General features: G+C 48.0%; 1 protein-coding gene across 2 annotated transcripts in view; it reads right to left on the minus strand.

The window, feature by feature from the left end:
* The window catches only part of BLK (BLK proto-oncogene, Src family tyrosine kinase), a 92,967-nt gene extending 83,527 nt beyond the window's left edge, over window positions 1–9,440 (minus strand). For both annotated transcript variants that reach the window (XM_004707640.2, XM_045286748.1), the window contains exon 1: window positions 9,295–9,440. The gene's annotated coding sequence lies outside the window, so the exon portion shown is untranslated. The remainder of the gene's footprint in view (window positions 1–9,294) is intronic.
* Between the last annotated feature and the right edge of the window lie 10,720 nt (window positions 9,441–20,160).

A 20,160-nucleotide genomic window follows, 5' to 3' on the forward strand; every position in this document is an offset into this window, starting at 1 on the left:
GTTGGATCCCACACATCTAGCTAGAGTCATGCTTCTCAGTCTCATAAAATTCATGTCCTCTTTTGAGAAACATAACACAATCACCCTCTCCTTAAACAAAAAATTCCAAATAAATATTAGGAGTAAAAATAAGCCAAAGAAATTGTGATATTCTGCGTGCCTCTTCAGACTATTCGCACTCCCTGGGAGTTATTCTGTACCCTACCACCTCCCATTGGAGAATCTGGTAGGTTCTAGAAGAATGGGAATATTGTGTGCTCTTCAATTTCAACTCACCAGAGAATTAGGGCTTTGGCATTTAATTCTCCCAACCTGCGATGTGCTATTATCAACCAATAAAGAAATAGAGACTCAGAAGGTATAATTAACCTACCTGAAGCAAGGCTAACTCTATATAGAGAGGCCAAACTATTATTATCTGACAGAAGTATGAAGAGACTTGGTAACTTGCCCAAGGTCACAGGGCTACGAGCGTAGACCTAGGGCGGGAGGCAGGCCCGCCAGCAAATCACTACCACGGGGTTGTAGACACTACCGGGAGGTTTATGGGAACACAGCGACGGATGTGGGAGGGAATACGAGGCACTGGCCCCATGAGACAGTGGGAAAGGAATGGCAGGCAGCACGGTGTCTGGTGTAGCCAAAGCCTGTGGGTTGGCAGCGAGGATGTGACGCTAAAGGTACTTCAGGCCCCGGTGTAATCAAACTCTTTGCGTTTTGATTTTCATCTCAGGATTGTGATTTTCATCTAAGTGCTATCTTCCTACAACTTCATAATTCTGCCATCTTTTCATCTGCTTCCGAAAGTATTTCTCTAATCAGTCTGCAGCATCACCTTTGAACAAGGACACACCTGTTCTGCCGAGGCCTGGTGGTGAAGCTGGGAGGAGATGGGGAGTCAGAAACACCTGGACCTGACAAGCAAGGATGCTGGCCACTGACATCCTGGGACCCACCGCAGCCATCTCGAGGACCCAGGCTGTCGCTCAAAGAGGTGCTGCCTTTTGAGGTTTCTCCTACACCCCTCAGACAAAAGCCTGGCTCAGTAGGAAGTGTTTTCCTACTCAGTAGGAAGCTCATTACTCATCAGCTACTTGCTAGGTCACAGATTCTGTGTGGTTGGTTGAGCTGAGGGGATGACAGCTTCCACCTGGGTGGGAGGTAGACATGGGGGCTTCAAAACGTTCACATGGAGATAGAGGATGAAAAGATAAGGGCATTTCCCACTCCCAAACTTTGGGAGCCCCTTGTACTCCATGTGGAGTCTGGCCTTGCACTTGCCTCCCATCTTCATCCAGGAAGGCTCCGGTTGGGTGAGCCAGCCTGAGGGTGAGGAACGGAGAAGGATGCCGTCGGCTTTACTGGGCCAGCCGATGGGTCCAGCGGCCTCCTAACAGAGTGCGGACTCAAGGACGCGGGCTGCCTGGACACAGGCCCGTGAAAAGACCTGTCCACGAGGCAAGGGTTTGGAGGAAGGAGATCCCGGATTGAGATGGGGGCTGGCGTGAGAATGGTCAAGAGTACTAATGATCTGCTAAGTTCTGGAATAGTCCATGAGACGGTGGGGATCACTGGGCCCCTCCCTTGGCAGTTTTCCCAGGAACACAGGGATTTTGACCCTTTCTGCTCCAGGATGGGACGAGGATGCTTATTTTAGCATTTTATTTTGGCATACATATGTTACGCTCTTCAGAAAGTGACCAAGATAGAACAGAGATGCTCCAGAAACCCTTCCCCCAGGCTCTCCTAGTGTGCGCATCTTACTTCACTGTGGCAGGTCCGTCAAAGGGGAGACGTTAACACTGACACTGTCCTGTGAACTGATCTACAAACGACCCACTGCCCCCCCGTTTCCCCCCATTTCAGGAGCTCATCCAAGACACCACAATGCATTTTCCTCTCATGTGTCCTGAGTTTCCTGTGACTCCTCAGTCTTTTCTTGCTCTGCGATCTGGATGGGTTAAAAGTCAAGTATTTTGTAGCATCTTCCTCAACTTGGGTTTAGCCGCTGCTAAGGTGGCGGGGGTCTGGGGTTGGGGGGAGGAATGCTACAGAATGAAATCGCTTTCCAGTGGCATCAGAGCCGGAGTGACACAATAGCAACGTGACCGCCGGCGATGTCAGCTTTGTCCACGCGGTTAAGGTGATGTCTGCGAGGGTTCTCCACTACACGGTTGCAATTTTCCCTTTCCAGATTCTATTTAAATCCTGAAGGGAGAGGATTTAAGCTCTGTCTCCTACAGGGAAGAGTATCTACATAGATGATAGAGCACCCTTCTGTCTGACCACAGAAGCCCAATGACAACAAGTCTCTCGTTCCTTGGGAATGAGAGTCGTAGAGGGCGACATTGTTGGCCAACCAGAAAGTGGCTGGGAAGTCGTCAAAGCCCAAGAACTTGGGGGAACAAAGAAACACCTCTCAAAATAGGTTACCAGCTGTTTGTCTTGTCTTGTTTTCCTTTCACAAAAGGCCCTTCTCAGCAAAACAACTCTCAGCCCCGAAGGTCATCTTGAAACCTGGCCCCCGCCCCCACCCTGAATGTCTGAAAAAATGGAACCACCTCATTACACAACAAACCACACAAAAGCCAGCAGCCACACTCCGCGACAGCCAACCATTGACCTTGCTCCGGGACGCCCATCAATTAGGGCTGCCCCTCCAGCGTGCTGGCCGCGCATACCTACTTTTATAGAGAGCTTGACTCACCTGCCTCCGGCCCGCAGTGGGTGATTGCCAGAGCCGAGCATCAGCCCCCTCTCCCTCCCCACCACCTGCCCCCTTCCTTTCACTGTGGCCCGAGCAGCAGGATCTGCTCTAGATGGACATATTTTTGTACATTAGAAAAAGTAAAATGAAAACAAACTCTGCAAAAACAATGAGCACATGATGGAGCCATCTGTTCACTGCCTGGGCCCCAAACCCATGGCTATAGAGCTGCTTCTGACTCATGGACACCCTGTCTAGGACTTCCGACAGCACGCTGATTCCTCCTCCAGTCACCATCCCCAAAGCGATGCTCCTGCCCAGCTCTCCCGCTGCCCACCTTAGAGCTTGCCAAGCTCAGAGGGTCCCCGAAGCCAAAGGGCCAGGTCCTACCTTGACAGTACCTTAGTGGCATCCACCCAAACTCACTGGTGAACTAATTCTGACTCACTGCCAGCCTCTGGGACAGGGCAGCACTGCCTAGGAGTGCACATCTCAGGGCTGCACAGCTTTACAGAAACACAGAGAGGCTGGCAGCTTTAAACCGCTGTTTGCTTAGCGGTCAAGTGTTCACTCCCACACCACCAGGGATCCTTACCCATAGCTCTTCACACCCTGACAGCCCTCATGGTGGAAGGGCCTTCTCAGGGCAACCAGCACCTCCTGCGGCAATCCTCAGGAGAAAGCAAGTTCCCAGATGAATTCTCGTCGCACGCCGTGTGTGGCCCGGGCTTTCCTGCCAACTGTGGCCACAGACAGAGGTGGCAGGTTCCCTGGTCTGTGAGCAGAACTGCTCTGCCGGCTGTCCCCAAGCAGCAAGCTCAGTGTTCAACACGAGCCCCGCCCTCCAGCCTGGGGCTTTCCAAAGCTTCTGTGGGGCTCACCGGGTCCCTCGGGTCCCTCTGTCCAAGGAAAGGACCCGAGGAAGAGCCACCACAGCCGGCCTTTTCCTGGCCCACGGCCAAGTTGGTGGAGACACCCCTCTGCTGCCAGAGAGTTTCCTCGTGGGGTTTGGTTTAACAGCATGGCTGGGGTCTTACAGAGTCAACAAACCTCCACGCTCACTCGGTGTCAGCTGTTGTCAAGTGGACCGTGGACTCGTGGCAACCCCATGGCCAGAACCGCACAGAACAGTCACCCTGCTCCTTCCCCGTGACGGCTTCCAGACGGGGCCTCTGGGATCCACCGGGGTTTCGCGGTCCGATCAGCAGAAGCAGAGCCCGGCACATTCTTCCTGGCCTGCCTGATTCTGGAAACTCCGCCGACACCTGTTCAGCATCCGATGAACAAGCAAGCTCCACTGAGAGGCATGTGGTGGCTGCGCGCGCATGGCCTTGGCTGAGAACCGAGTCCAGTGTTCCCACATGGAAGGAGACAAGTCCCCCACCGCACAGCCACTGCCCCTCCAGTTCACTCTGCCAGGTACTGCCTGCTGCCAGGTAGGGTGGGAAAGCTTTGGCTGTGGCATGAGCCGTTAGCCTCATTCCAACAGAAGTCTCCTCTCTAAAATTGTGCTGATGGTAAGTGACTCGCGGGCTACTGTGGGCACTGAGTGGGACAGTGGGCACAGGATAGGTTCTCACTAATTGCTATTTCTTCATTAATAAAAAACAAAGCTACTTGTATTCGTTTCTGATGGCTTCCATAATAAAAGCCCACAAACAAGTGATTTCAAACCACAGATGGAGAGTATCAGCAGGCCCACTCTCTCGCTGAAGGCTCCAGAGGTGGGGCCTTCCTTGTCTGGCTCGGTTTCCAGTAATCTCAGGTGTTCCCTGGCTTGCGGGAGCACCACTCCAGTCTCTGTAACTATTCTGCTTCTGTACCTGTCTCGTTAGCAAGGACCACAGTCATACTGGATTAAGGCCCACCTGGCACTAGGATGATCTCATGTTTTCACCCCACTTCACTCAGTCCATCTGCAAAGACACGGTTTCCAAACACGGGCACATGTATAGATTCTGGGGGCTAGGGCTTGGGCATACCCTTTCAGGGGACACGCTCCAACCCATGTGGTTGCCGTCGAGCCAGTTCTGACTCCCAGCGTCCCCACGAACAGCAGAACACACCACCGCTCGGCCTGGTGCGTTCTTCCCTGTCGCTCTCACGGTGGCCCATTATCGCACACACCATGTCCATCTTCGTTGTGGAAGGTCCTCTTCCTTCTCGCCGCCCCTCCACTTTACCAAACATGATGTCCTTCCCCAGGGACTGGCCTTTCCTGACAACGTGTCCAAAGTACACAAGACAGAGTCTCGCCATCGCTGGAAGGTAAACAAGCGGCCATCTAGCTCAGAAGCAACAAAACCCAACAAAGCACACCAGCCTGTGCGATCACGAGGTGATCAAAGGGATCAGGTATCAGGCATCATCAGAACAAAAAAATCATATCAATGTGAATGAGGTGGGGAGTGCAGAGTGGAGAACCAAAGCCCATTTGTAGGTCACTGGACATCCCCTTACAGAAGGGTCTTAGGGAGGAGATGGGCCGGTCAGGATGCGATGTAGCAATGATGAAACATACAACTTTCCTCTAGTTCCTAAATGCTTCCTCCCCCCCACCCTCTCATGATCCCAATTCTACCTTACAAATCTGGCTAGACCAGAGGATGTACACTAGTACAGATAGGAACTGGAAACACAGGGAATCCAGGGTGAATGATCCCTTCAGGACCAGTGGTGAGAGTGGTGATACTGGGAGGGTAGAGGGAGGGTGGGTTGGAAAGGGGGAACCGATTACAAAGATCTACATACAACCTCCTCCCTTGGGGACAAACAATAGAAAAGTGGGTGAAGGGAGACGTCGGACAGGGCAAGATATGACAAAATAATAATTTATAAATTATCAAGGGCTCATGAGGGAGAGGGGAGTGGGAAGGGAGGAGAAAAATGAGGAGCTGAGGCCAGGGGCTTACGTGGAGAGCAAATGTTTTGAGAATGATGAGGGCAATGAATGTACAAATGTGCTTTACACAATTGATGTATGTATGCATTGTGATAAGAGTCGTATGAGCCCCTAATAAAACAATTTTAAAAATGTGTTGCCATCCTTGCCTCTAAGGAGCATTCTGGCTGTAGTTCTTTTAAGATAGTTCTGTTTGTCCTTTTAACTGTCAATGGTACTTCCAATCTTCTTCGCCGGCACCATAACTTACACACCCTGATTCTTCTACTCATTCTAATCAATAGTTCACGTAGTTGACGTTCACCTCAGAGCTTCTTCAAGAGTGTCATTCCACACAGATAGGAAATCCCAAAGGAGCAGAACCATGACGGTCATTTAGAACGCGAGGCGAGCTAAGGAAGCAGAAAAACTGAGTGGAACGGAGATGCTATTAAGGCGACTTGCCAGCCCAGCTGGACACTCACTGGATTGCTGCACCGCCGGGCTGCTGCTCCCTGATCAGGGGTCTAGAGGAAACCAGTGGGCGAGGTCTTCTGCCTGTGCGGTGTGTGGGAATCAGCTACGTTTCTCCTCCTGGAGCACAATGCACAATCTTAGCTTCCTTGAGGAATTTCCCTCCCCAGAGCTTAGAACCAAGACAAGAGTCCATTGTGAGTTCCTGGTAAGTCAGTGTTTTCCATAAATGCTTGTTCCAGTGGTAGAGGTCATGGGTTTTAAGTCACAGTAGAAAAAAATCAGCTTCTCCGCATCAAGGGCGATTGTGAGACTAGGTGGATTCGAGGGTATAAAAGCTGTATTTCAGTATTTAGCATGATAACAGCGGATTGTCGCATCTTTCTCCTGCTTAGCAGCTGGTGGGTTTGAACTGGCGACCTGTCAGCCAGCAGCCAAGTGCTGACCCAGTGCACCACCAGATCGACGTCTATAGCGATTACAGCCATGGGAACCTCATGAGCATTCTCCTTTGTCATGTATGTTGCTATGAGTCAGAATCTACTCAACACCACAGATATTTGTTTTTAAACTCTATATAATGTTTAGAATTCAATGTTAATATGGCGCTGTTAACTTGTCCAATCTAAAGCCAAGATCTAACCGTGAAAATGTCTTTATCTTCTTTCATCATGGTAGCAAAGTGTCCAGCACTAGGCCCAGAATACTGGGCATTTTTAGTGTGTGGCAACTCTTACTAATTTATTATTTTAGACACCTGCTGACACCCCATAGTTGAACTTCAGCATCAAATACAAGTTGAAAGTGTCCTCAAACTCCTTAAATTTATGATTTAAAAAGACATTGAGGCAAATTTATAGAGACAGTAAATAGATTCGTAGTTTCTCCAGCTGTGAGCGGAGAGGTTAGGAGGGAAGGGGGCACTAACAACTGTGAGCACAAACTGAAGCGCAGGTTATGCACGGGGCTGGTGGTGATGTTTGCACAGCGCCTTTTAATCTGTTCAAATCATCGAATGGTATGGCGTGTGATTTATGGGTGAATAAACCCGTTAAAAACAAGCAAACAAACACGATATTGACACGAGATTCGATTAGCCAGTTTTGTGGACTTCAACTCCATGAACCTCCCGCATTTCCCGAGCACTTTCTCTGTGGCCAGCACAACACGGAAGGCTGGAGACACAGCAGTGTTTCTCTGCGTGGCTCAGCCTAAGGTGGTCCAGGAAACAGATAGTTACATGGGGTGCAGTGAGCGCTCCGGGTGGCACCCGTGGTTTGCACTTGACTCTTAACACAACACTTGGCAGTTCAAACCCATCTAGCGCCTCCTTGGAAGAAAGAGCTGGCATTCTGCTCTGGTACAGCGTACAGCCCAGAAAACACCACGGAGCCATGCAGCTCTAGAACACCTGGGGCGGCCATGAGTGGTCTCAATGGCAGTGGGCTTGGCGTTGGTCTGGGCCGCCGCGGAAGCCTCAAGCAGACACAGCATTCGCGCGAGGAGGGAGCAATGAGCCCCACCTGGGAGTGGCTGTGCATGCAGCTTTGACTCAGAATTGGACCCCTCTCAGAGGCAGACTCCTGGGCCGAAGACTTAATTGACAGGATCTTGTGACGGTGCTTGAGTTGCCGCTGATGTTTTATCCTTGCAGCCTGAGCATGTGGCCCCTGGACTACGTGTATGGATTGTAAATTTGCCTGGGGTGGTAGAGAAGCCCCTAGGATGCTGGCAACCCTGTTTCCTAAGAAGGGACTCCAATGCCCTTGGGCTTGGGCTCAGTTATTCAAGGTTGGAGGTAAAGGGGTGTGTGTAAGAGTTTGGAGGGGGCAGAGTTTCAGGCACCCTAACCTTTGTGTGGTCTGGAGAAAGCCCCACCTTTATGTCTGCCACCTGCAACTGAGAGAGGGTGGGAAAAATAAAAGCAGAAACCTCAAACCCAGAAGGGATCCCAGCAGCGCACGTGGAAAGAAACCAAGAAGTGGTCTTGCTGTGGGTCCCAGAGGGGTGCGCAGAAGTGGAAGCGGGTTCCCACCATTTTCTCCTTCTGAGGCACAGTGGTCCTGAGAGAGGCCAGGGGAGGTGGGAGGGGGCCAGAGGGGCGGGGGGTGGGGGGGGGGGAGCAGGGAGATGCATTAAGAGAGGCATTGGTGCTTCTTGCCAAAGAGCTTTGTTGGGGAACCTGCTAGAGGGCCCCTCGGCCTGGGCTGAGATACAACCCCCAGCCTTGGGACTCCCAGCTCAGGGTTCCGCCTCACTGGCTCCCCACTTATTTTTACACATTCGAGGTGACTTATGCAAAAGTCACAGCTCTCCTTCTAGCCGCTACCCTGGCCTCTGCACCCCAGTACACCTCTGACCAAAATCAAAAGTGGTGGGGCAGAGAATACGCGAGTGGACAGAACCCCAAAGTCAACCAGCCCAACATCCGCTTAAGGGAGCAAGTCGGGCAAGTTCCCCGCAGAGAAGGCAAGGATAAAATGATGCAACATTGCCCCCAAAGGACCATTCCCATTATTTGGAAAATGACCACAGGCAGACAAAAAATGGAGACGTGTTTACACACAACAACAATCAAACTGCTACCATGTAAAATGGCTCTGAGTCTGTGGTCGTCTTGTTAGGGGATCCTACTGGCCCCGAAATGCAGCTGAGGCCGGAGTGGAGACAATGGTGGACTTGAATCCAGCAGCAGCCTGGCCAGTTCGAAGTAGCCAATTGGGCTTGGGGGTGAGGCATTGAGAACCTGCGGTGGAGCAGCTTCAAGGCTGTGGTCTCAGCCTAGTGAGGAAGTGAAAACTGCAGCTTTCCTGACTTGAAGTTGTGGCCTCCATTTATGGGCAGAAGGGGAGCCAGAAACTGAACGAGAAGCCCTTGGAAACGAGAGTCATAGAAGGGTTGGGTAGCAACGACTCTCTCCAGTGCTGGCTGGAAACCTGCGTGAGTACCAGAACTCACTGCCCGAGAGTCCATTTGGCCTCAAGGAGCCTTGACAGAACAGAGCAGACCTGCCCCTCCCTCCCGTACGCTTGACAGGGGTACAAAGTCTCATCTCTCTCCCATGGTTTGAGACCGCTCCCCTGGAGGCTGGCAGGCCAGCACAGAACCCATTACACCACCAGGGCTCCTAATTTGCATAAGGGGGGAGCAAAACCCGAAAGCCAAAGAGACCTGCTGCGGCTCTGAAAGTGTTCTAAGCGGATGGGCAGCCAGCCGAGGGCAGGAGACGTACCTGATGGCGATGTCCGAGGGTCATCTCTGTGCAAACAAGGTTCTGACCACTCTGAGCAATGCAGCCACAGGGACGGTTCTTGGCGACCAGACTCTCCTCTCTGCCTTTGTCTTTTCATGCTCATTGTCTTAGTTTCCTAGTGCTGCTGTAATAAATGCCACCGAGGGTGCCTGTAAGGAACAAACATGTATCTTCTCACAATTTAGGAGGCTCGAAGTCCGAATTCAGGGCACTGGCTGTAGGGAAAAGGCTTTCTCTCCCTATCAGCATTGGGAAACGGTCCTGCTCTTAGCATCTGTATCTGCACGTGGCATCTTTCTACCTGGTTTTGTGCTAGCTTTTCTCTCCTCTTTACATAACTCCTAAGAGACTAGGTTTAGGCCATAGCCCAGCCGGGTTTGGCTTCATGAACGTGACAATGATCCACCTCTCTTAAGGGGGGTCGCATCCACAGGTAGAGGAGCTAGGATTCCAATTGTGTTTTGGAAGAACACCATTCAAACCAGAAAAATCATCTTTCCCCTGTGCCTAATCTGTCTCTTCTAATAAGGACACCACCCATATTACATCAAGGCCCATCCTACTCCAGCATGACAGAATGGTAACTAATTACCTCTGTGATGACCCTATTTCCAAATAAGGTCATGCTCACAGATACTAGAGGTTAGAATGTTAATCTATCATTTGGGGACCACAGTTCAAGCCACGCCACTGTACAAACAAGAATACAACACAACTGTGATGCTTACAAGAATATCTAAAAATAATAAAAGACCACGACAGGAATATTATTAGAGGAAAGAAGGGTGCTTTTATAATAATAAAAGGACCAGTGCAGCCAGAAGATGTAAAAGTTACAAACATGTCGCCCTGGTGTGGAGCTCTGGTGGCATAATAGATGAACTACAAGGTGGCCAGTTCAAACTCAACAGCCGATCCTTGGGAGAACGATGAGGCTTTCAGCACAAAGATTTATATTCTCAAAAGCCCTCAGGAGCAGTTCTACAACATCCGTGACCTCCTCCCCACCCCCACCCCCACCCTGGGGTTGCAGGGGTGAAACGCTCAGCTGAGAAGTGCAAGGCTGTGATTTAAACCCACTCAGCACCCCCCAGGACTTGGTGGTCAGCTCTCAGAAAGATTACCGTCTGGGCAGCCCCATGGGGCCATTCGGCCCTGCCCCATGGGGCTGCCCAGAGAAGGAGTCGATTCAATGAGAGCCAACAACATGTATCTAAAGACAAGCAAACGAAGCCCTACAATACCTAAAGGGAAACTGACAAAATCCAAAGGCGAAAAACACAATTCCACAATTGTGTGGAAGGAAAAAAATCAGTGAAGATACCAACCGACATCAGTCACGTATAAACCCCCGTCCACCCAGTACTCTCAGCTCGAGGGGAACCGGTCATCAGGAGAGACCCTACTCCAGGTCGTAAAACAAGTCTCCATGCCGGCGAAAGAGATGAAATGATACAGAGTGCGTCTTCCCCCAAGGAACCCAGTAAACCTCTGTGTGTGGAAGTCTAACAACACACTTCTGAATAACTCAAAGAACACATTAGAAAAGGAAAATAGAAATTATGAATTAAATTAAGTTTGACTTGGATTCAAATGAAGGCATAGCACATCAAAGCTTATGGAAGCAGCTGAAGCAGAATTGAGAGAATTTGTAGCTTTAAGTAACAGAGTTCTATAATCAGGGAAAACGTAGAGTACATTAAATCCAAGTAACCGTAGTTGTGGGCTGTCTAATCAGTTCTGATCCATAGTGCCCCTATATGACAGGGTAAAACTGCCCCACACTGTTGTCCCAGGGGAGATCAACCACAGCACTATATTAATAATTAAAGCCTTTATTAAGAAGCTGGATTGAGAGTAGGCTAGCACCTGGACCCCTCTTCATCCAGAACAAAGAAATTCCGTGACTGTTCGAGTTCACAGGACTGGGCTGGCTCAAGGGGAGGGATATTGTAGCAGTGACATTTTTATCAGTCTGGCAGGGTAACAGGGTTGGGGGGCAGCACAGCTGCAGGTATTAATTCAAGGTCTGACAAGATAGTGTAATAGGGCAGGGAGGGTTTGGAGGAGTTTCGGAAGAATCAAGGTCTTGTTTGGAAAGCCAGGAGAGGGAAGAGGAGAAAGGAGGCTAACTGCTAGCAGGGGTTAAGTGCAGTTTGAAACAAAATAGAGTTCGTTATGTTAAGCTAGGTTACCACAATACACTTTCTGAGACTGAAATCCTGATGGGAGACAGCCAGGTCTTTTCTCTCACGGGTTCAAACTGCCAACCTTTCGGTTAACATCTGAGCGAATAACTGCTGCACCACCGGGACTGATTCTTAGCGAAGAAAGGAAATAAAGAGAGAACTCAATTAAATAGTAAACAAACCAAAAAATCTATAATGAATGCAACCAAACGATGGCTTTTAACTACACTGACCAAGTAAAAAAGAATGACCGTGTTTTTAACCACAGAAAGTCCAAAAGGTTCTGGAATCAGAAGTGAGAATAGAAGTGCTAACAATGGGATGGTTGGTGAAAGTTTTTAAAGAAGCAGTTGAACGCCACTTCTCTCTATTGCTGCAGATTTAGTCCATCTGGGGATACGCTTGCCACCCCACCCCAAACAGAAGACTGGGGGGTTATTACTAGGGCGGTGACAACAGAGGGACTGCATTGGAAGACGCCGCACAAAATGGAGGGCAGAGTGAAGTCAAAGGGACTAAGGCAAAGTTTGGATATTGAAAACCGAGACACAAAACCAAAACACTCAACCCACTACTATTGAGTACATTCTGACTCATGGTGACCTTACAGGAAAGAGTAGAACTGCCATGGAGGTGTCTGAGACTGACTCTTTACAGGAGTAGAAAGCCTCATCTTTCTCCCATGAAGTGGCTGGTGGTTTCGAACTGTTGACCTGGTAGCGAGCAGTCCAACATGGAACCCCTACACCACCAGGACTCTTCAAAGTTGAAAACATTTAGCCCCGATTTTCTCTTCTATTCTTCATTGATGCAATTGACTGCTGGTGCTGGAGAAGAGTCATGAACGTACTGGGGCCTGCTGAAAGGTCAAACGAATCTGTCTTGGAAGAGTGCTCCTTAGAGGCAAGGATGGCAAGACGTCATCTTACATACTTTCCACATGTTGTTTGGAGAGACCACTCCCTGGAGATGGTCATCAGGCTTGAGGGAAGGACAGCAAAGTGGAGGGACAGCGAAATGCGATGGATTGACACCAAGGCTGCAACAATGGGGTCCGGCTTGGGAATGATTATGAGGCTGGCGCAGCGTCGTGCAGTGTTCCACGCTGTTGTGCATAGGGTTACCCTGGGTTGGACGGGCCTCTCTGGGACCTAACAGCAACAACAACACAACATTCTTCATCTAAAACACAGGCATGCAAGCGTATACCTCTGAGCAGGAGCAGGCCCTCTGACTAACCAGAGCTGTTATCTGCCACGCACATGGGATCCGACCTTTGTGGTCTGTGGGGTTTTCTTGGTGACCTTTTAGCCAGTCCATCAGGAGGCTATCTGGTCACTGCCAGTAGACTCTGCCTCACGGTGACCCCTGTGCGTTACAGCAGACCTGTGCTCCAGGCGTTTCAACAGCTGACTGGTCAGAAGGAGACTGCCAGGCATCCTTCCTCAACTCTCTCAGTGTAGACGCTCCACTCAGTGTAGAAGCTCCACAGCACCAGGCAAGCCTGGGGGTTTCCAGCACACTGGTCAGAAATCAAACCCAGTCTCCCGCATGGAAAATGAGCATTCTACCACCGAGCCACCACTGGCTGTCCTTAACCCGAGTTATTGCTATTGTTAGGTGCCACCAAGTTGATTCCCATGACAAAGTAGAACTGACCCATAGGATCTTCTTGTTTGTGTTGGTTATGGAAACAGACTGCCAGCTCTTTCTTCTGCAGTCGCTGGGCGGCTCTAACTACGATTCTGTCGGTGAGCAGCTGAGAAAACTTAACTGTTTGCACTGCCAGGGCTCCTTCACCCAATAGTTGACCCCAAATGAAACCAAACTCACTGCTATCCGGTTAACTCGACTCATAGGGAGCCTGTACTAAAGCCCTCACTCTGCTGGCATTAGGGCTTCTCCTGGAAATAGCCCAAGCTGTTTGGCGTAGTGGGTTATGAGTTGAGCTGTTCCTGCAGGGTCAGCAGTTCGATGTCACCAGATGCCCTGGAGGAGGAAGATGTAAGGAGTCACAGTCTTGGGAACCCCCAGGGCAGTTCTACTCTGTCCTTTATCGCTATGAGTTGGAAGTGACCAGATGGTAATGCGTTTTGTTTTGTTTGTTGGGGGTACAGCACCTTCAGCGAGAACAGTGAATAAGCCCCACTCATGGACTTAAAACCTTCGAATTTTTTGTTTCCTTTTTCTCTATTTTTCAGTGCAACACTTCTAAGGGCTCATGATAAAACCAAACTCATGGCCAACAACTCTAACTGATAGTGACCCTGTAAAACAGAGTAGAACAGCCCCTGAGGGTTTTCAAGGCAGTAACTATGGGAGGAGAAAGTCTTACCTTTCTCCCTGGGACCGTTGGTGATTTCAAACCACTAACCTCGAGTTTAGCAGCCCAGTGGGGAACCCACCGGGGGTTTGACAAGAGTTCATAATAAGCAGTTAAAATGAAAAGCAAACAAACATCTGGCAAATCAAAAGAGCGAACAAAAAGAAGAAGGAAAAACAAACCAAAAATCAACTCGGAGGCGACCAGCCCACCTGGGCTCAATACAACTTCAGGATGCAGACTGTTGCCCTCTGGGAGACGTGGTTGATGACGCTGAACCGGGGGACGCTGAACCGGGGGACGAGAAAACAGGACTGCGGCCGGAGGCAAAGCTGGAGCAGCCTCAGCTGGGAGGAGTTGGAACAGAAGGAAAAAGTGGAGAAAAGAATCGGAAGGTAGCAGACCACTCCCAACGTTGCAACTTTTAAATGGTGGAGTTCATAAATATAGAGCGGAGCACGCGGAGGGGAGGGAATGGTAAAAGAACTGGTTAAATAAGTTGTCAGGGTTGAAAGACATATATTTTCAAGTGGAAAAGATCTACTTTTCAGCACAATGGATAAAAGTAAACCTGCGCCAAGGTGCTGAATCATATGCTTTCTGGACAATGAAACGAAGAGAATATTCATAAACTTCCAGAAAAAAACAAAACAGGCAACAGAGGATCAGTGATCAAAATAGCTTTGGCTTCTCAAAGTAATAGCGGAAGCTAGATACAATAGAACAAGATCTTCAAACATCTGAAAGCTATTTTCAACCTGGAATTTTTCCCCCCTTATGTTTTAACAGACGTTTACAAGAGAACATTTGAAGGAAGGCCACAATTTCTGATCTACCTTAAAAAAAAGCAAGAAAGAAAAAAGCGCGGTTTCTTCATGCTGTATAATAAAGGTAATGAAGCATTCGTCTTCCCACGGGAACTCTTTGCTAGCACAGTGGAGTGTCGCCATTTCTGCATCACTAGAATACCTTTCACAAGTCTCTTCTAAGCTTCCCTTCGGAAAACAATGACGAATAACAGGAGATGGCATGAAGAAGCGGTTGGTTTCCCTTATTCATTCTGCAGGACTGGAGCCAGTGTCTCATTGCCACAGACTACAGTTCTCACTGCATCCATTCAGGAAGCGACTGAAAGAAGTCACCATCAAAATGAAGAACTATCTGGGATTCAAGAACCAGTACACCCAATATGAGAGACCGAAAAGGATTCCCAAAGAATGGGGACCAGAAATCCCCAAATGGTAGCTGGGCAGAGGCCTAGGGAACAACCAGTCTGCACTGGAGAAAGTCCGAGGACTTAGGGTGGTGTGCATTTATTCCAGAAGGTAATAGGGCACCATGCATACCAACCACACTAATATGTTTGCATCTAAAGAAGAAATTTCCACAGTTAAGGGACACGAGCCTGGGAATTTGTCTACTGCGGTGGTTTACATGTTGTTGTGATGTGGAAAACTATGCCACCTGAATTTCAAATGCCAGCAGTGCTACCTCTGATTGGCAGGGTTCAGCGGACCTTGCAGACTAAGACAGATTAGGAAAGAGGATGAGGTAATCCTTTTTTGAAACAATGGGCCTCTGAAAACCTCATTAATAGCAGTGGAATGTTAACTAATACTACAGCCTCTCGGGTTGGTAGGGACTCAAAATTCACCAGGAGAAGAGCTGCCTCCTCAAGGAAGAGTTGACCTAGATGAGGTGGATGGAGCAGTGATAGAGACCTTCATTTGCTGTGTGACATGACTCAAAATGAGAAGATACCGTTCCCAACGTGCAGTGAAAATTAGAACACGGAGTTTATGAAGTATGAATCTAGGAAAATTGGAAGTTGTCAAAAATGAAATGGAAGTCTTAAAGATGGATAGCTTAAGCATTAGTGAGTTAAAATGGACTAGCATTGGCCACTTTGAATTAGACAATCATATCATCTGCTATGATGGAATGACAAGTTAAAGAAAATTACATCACATTGATTGTCAAAAGGAACATTTCAAAATCTACCCTGCATGGAATCCAGGACAGATAAGCCCCCAGGAAGAGTAATGGGGTAGCAGTACCCCCATTAGCGGGTATTGAGGTAAGAGGTAGGAGGGTAGGAGGAAGGTGGAGAGAGAAGGGGGAGAAATGGGAAATGATCCCAGTGATTGATGTATAGCTGCTACCCCACCCTCTGCCTCCAGGGGACAAACAACAGAAATGTAGGTGAAGGGAGACAGCAGAGGGTGTAAAATATGAAAATACTACTAATAATTTGTAATTTATCAAGGGTTCATTCACAAGGGTGGGAGGGTAAGGGAGAGGGGAAAAAAGAGTTGATAACAAGGGCTCAAGTAGAAAGAACATGTTTTGAAAATGATGATGGCAACATATGTACAAATGTGCTTGATAACAATTGATGTATGGATTGTTATAAGAGCTGTAACAGCCCGGAATAAAATGATTTATTAAAAAAAAACTATCCTGCAATAAAAAGCCATCAGTTATAGGGTAATATCTATCTACCTGCAAGAAACATGAGTTATGACAACTATTATTAAAATTTATGTACCAATAACTAATGTCAAAGATGAGAATATTAGGGATTTTAAAAAATTAATACCTCTACCCATTACTGTTCCTGAAGGGTTTTTTGTCCTCGGTTCCGTGTGTTGAGAGTTCTTATCTGTACCAGTGTACATGCTCTGGTCTGACCGGATTTGTAAGGTAGAACTGGGATCATGCTAGGGGGGTGGAGGAAGCATTAAAGAACTAGAGGAATGTTGTGTGTTCCGTCAGTGCTATGCTGCACACTGGATGTCTTGTTCTTTCCCTGTGACCTTCTCTGAGGGGCTGTCCAATTGCCTAGAGGGGCTTTGGGTCTCCACTCTGACCCCCATCAGTTGCATTGCTACATTTGTTTGTTTGGGGTCTTCTGGTATCTGATACCTGATCCTGTCGACACCTCATGATCACAAGGGCTGGTGTGTTTCTTCCTTGTGAGTTTTGTTACTTCCCTGATAGATGGCCACTTGTTTAACTTCAAGCCTTTAAGATCCCAGATGCTATATCTTTAAATAGCCAGGCACCATCAGCTTTTTTCACCACATTTTGTTATGCACCATTTTGACCTTGGCAATTGTGTTAGGAAGGTGAGCATCACAGAATGCCAGTTTATTAGAACAAAGTGTTCTTGCATTGAGGTAGTACTTGAAGAGAGACCCCATACCCATCTGTTACCTTAATACTTAACATATAAATATATGTATATAGACCTAAATCCCTATCATTATATATTAATATATTTACTATGTGCATGCCTATATTTATACCTCTATAAGTGTCTTGCCTCCAAGTTCTTTCCTCTACTTCAGTTTACTTTCCTCTTGTCCCACTAACATGTTTGACCTTCATTTGACTCTCAGTACTTTCTCTTGGCTACATTGCACTGGATCAAACCCCATCAGGCATTCTAGGCCCCCTCACCCTCAATTCAGATCTCTTATCCTTGTCCCTAAGTTTGTTGGCTCCCCTCTCCCTTTCTCCCACTGAACACTAGGAATTTTAACCAATCTCTGCAGTCTGAAATGGATCAAGCCCACAATCAACTTGCACAGGTAATTACTGGTGATTTTAATGTAAAGACTGGAAATGAAGAATGTGGGCTTTGTCCTGTAGAGGATCTCATGCTAGAATGTTGCAAGACCAATGGTGATTACAATTGCCTATTTTCAGCAATACAGAGCGTGGCTGACTGTACATATGGACTTCACCAGATGGACTACACGGGAATCAAATAGACTCACCTGTGGAAAAAGACAAGAGAAAAGATCAAGATCATCAGTCAGAATGAGGTCAGGGGCCAACTGTGCAACAAGCCATTAAATGCTCATATTCAAGTGCAAGTTGAACACGAAGAAAATAAAAACAAATCCACAAGAGCCAAAATATGACCTTGGGTCTATCCAGCTTGAATTTAGAGACATCTTAAAAACAAATTTGGCCCAATAAACACTAGTGACCCAAGCCAGATGAGTTGCGGAATGGCGCCAAAGACATTGCACAGGAATAAACAAAAAGCAGTTACAAAATTGGAGCAGAAAGAGAAGATTTAAACTGATGTCAGAAGAGAGTCTGAAACTTGTTCTAGCGTGTAGAGAAGCTAAAGGGAAAGGAAGAAATAATGAAATAAAAGGAGCTTTTGAAGGGGGGGCTCCAGAAAACAAAGCATGGAAATGAAATCTGTAAAGACCTGGACTCAGAAAATACAAAGGGAGAGGCAAAGTTCGCATCTCAAGCTGAAGAAAGGACTCGAGCCTTGTGCTGCAATGTGAAGGATTCTGTGCGCAAACTATGGACCGACAAAATATTGAATCTCCATCAAAAGAAGATCAAAGAAATATACAGAGTCAGCATAACTGACCCATGTGCAACTATTTCAGGAGGTACTTTATGATCAAGACTTGGGGATCTTGAAGGATCTTGCAATGAAGGCAATGGGTTTAGTTCTGGGTCCGAAATGACTCACCGACACCCATCAACAACAGCTAGGAGAACTTCGTGGATCGAATTCATGATAACCACAGAGATGCTGAAAGAAACTAAGAAATGAGCCAGGTACATCCAGGGACAACTTACCTTTCCTTGTCACAGACCGTCAGCCGCGGCTCAGCTGTGAGCAGATTTTATACAGTGAGACCTTTGTGAGGCAGACGTCCACAGGAGGACCTTGTTTTTCTGGGTCTCCCAAGTTTTCTGCCTTTGACAAGGCAGTCTTAGCATTCTTCTAACTTTCTCTAGTAGTGGAAAACACTGGAGTTTCCCTTTCCTACTGAGTTTCTGCCTTACACAGGATCTGGCTTTCCCAGGCTTTACTATATAATCATCATAATACAAACATTGAATGCTGAACTACTAAAAATAATTCTACAGTTGTATTGGGAAGGTGGTGAGATAAGAGGGTGTTTTCGAGAGAGTGAAAGGGGAGCTAAATTTACTTCCTAGTGAGAAGTAAAAAGATTATGGCTCATATTGAAAAGTCCAAGCATAGCAATCTCAGCTTGTTATCTGGTGGAATAGAGATAAACTGTATCAAAAATAGCTAAGCATAGCAATCTCAGCTTGTTATCTGGTGGAACAGAGATAAACTGTATCAAAAATAGCTACTGAAATAAACATTCTGTTTGGATCAAAAGTGGATGGGGGTGGGGGTGGGAACGCTTAAAAGGATTTCACTTTCATGGAATCCAGACTTTTTGGAAGCAGTTAGGCTGGATGAACCACGTAACTAGTGTAACTAGGCAACTGCCCGGAACATGGTGTTCTTTTAAAGAACTATCTAACTAACTCTGGAATAGAATTGATAGCAGCCACATGGAAGGTCAGATGAGAAGCTTAGGGGCAAATGAGTCTGTTAATGGTGGAGGAGGATGAGAAGGGCTGGCCAAATTGGAGACTGTAATCAGTGTAGTCATTGTATTGCACTGGGTTGGGGACATTGTTGAATTGGTGTATGCCTTCAATAACAATAAGGGAAGAAATACCCTGGGAAAGCTGGCTCTGGACAGCAGGAACTGGCAGGTGATTGCCAGGGCCACAGGGGTTCTTTCTTCCCTTGTAGCAAGCCTCTTTGAGACCTTAAACCGTGTTGCATGTCGCATGTAGCACTCTGACACACATTAAAAGGACACTGTTAAACAGTGGAGGGGGGAGAGAGAACAGGATGACCCAGGTCATGAAGAGCACAGCGCCTGTTGTCCTCATGGGGGGGGCGGGGCGGACGGGAGGAGGGGGATAAGGCCCAGAAATAAAGGGACACCCTGGGATGAGCAGCCCTGAGGAGATCTCACATGCCAGGTGGGGGAGGCACACAAGGAAGCTGGGGTGTTAGCGGCCATCTGAAAGTTCACCAGCTTGGCATCTTGCCCCTAATCGTTGGGACCTCCGATTGGACATGAGCTTGTTTTCTCAGAAAACGCACTCCAAAGCTGGAGAGAGTACCAGGGCGTATCTGTAAGTGTATAACTATCATCGCCCCTGGGTCCCAGAGGAGGTGCCTGCAGGTAGAGAGGTGGAAAAGCTTATTTATTTTTCCCTTTCATTACAGCCAGGCATACACCCGTGGATACCCAAATCCCACGTCTCTCACAAAAGATACTTTGCCTTGCCTGGTAAAGAATCCGTTCTATTCTACAGTGTTCCTCTGTCCTTCTTCAGGGTTCTCTGTTCCACCCCATCCCATCCCATTCTGTTCCACTCCATCCCATCCCATCCCATCCCATCCCATCCCATCCCATCCCATCTCATCCCATCCCATCCCATCTCATCCCATTCTGTTCCACTCCATCCCATCCCATC

This window comes from Echinops telfairi, unplaced genomic scaffold (genome assembly GCF_000313985.2).
Source record: "Echinops telfairi isolate 266 unplaced genomic scaffold, ASM31398v2 ScPeMD7_9;HRSCAF=40, whole genome shotgun sequence".
Taxonomy (NCBI): domain Eukaryota; kingdom Metazoa; phylum Chordata; class Mammalia; order Afrosoricida; family Tenrecidae; genus Echinops; species Echinops telfairi.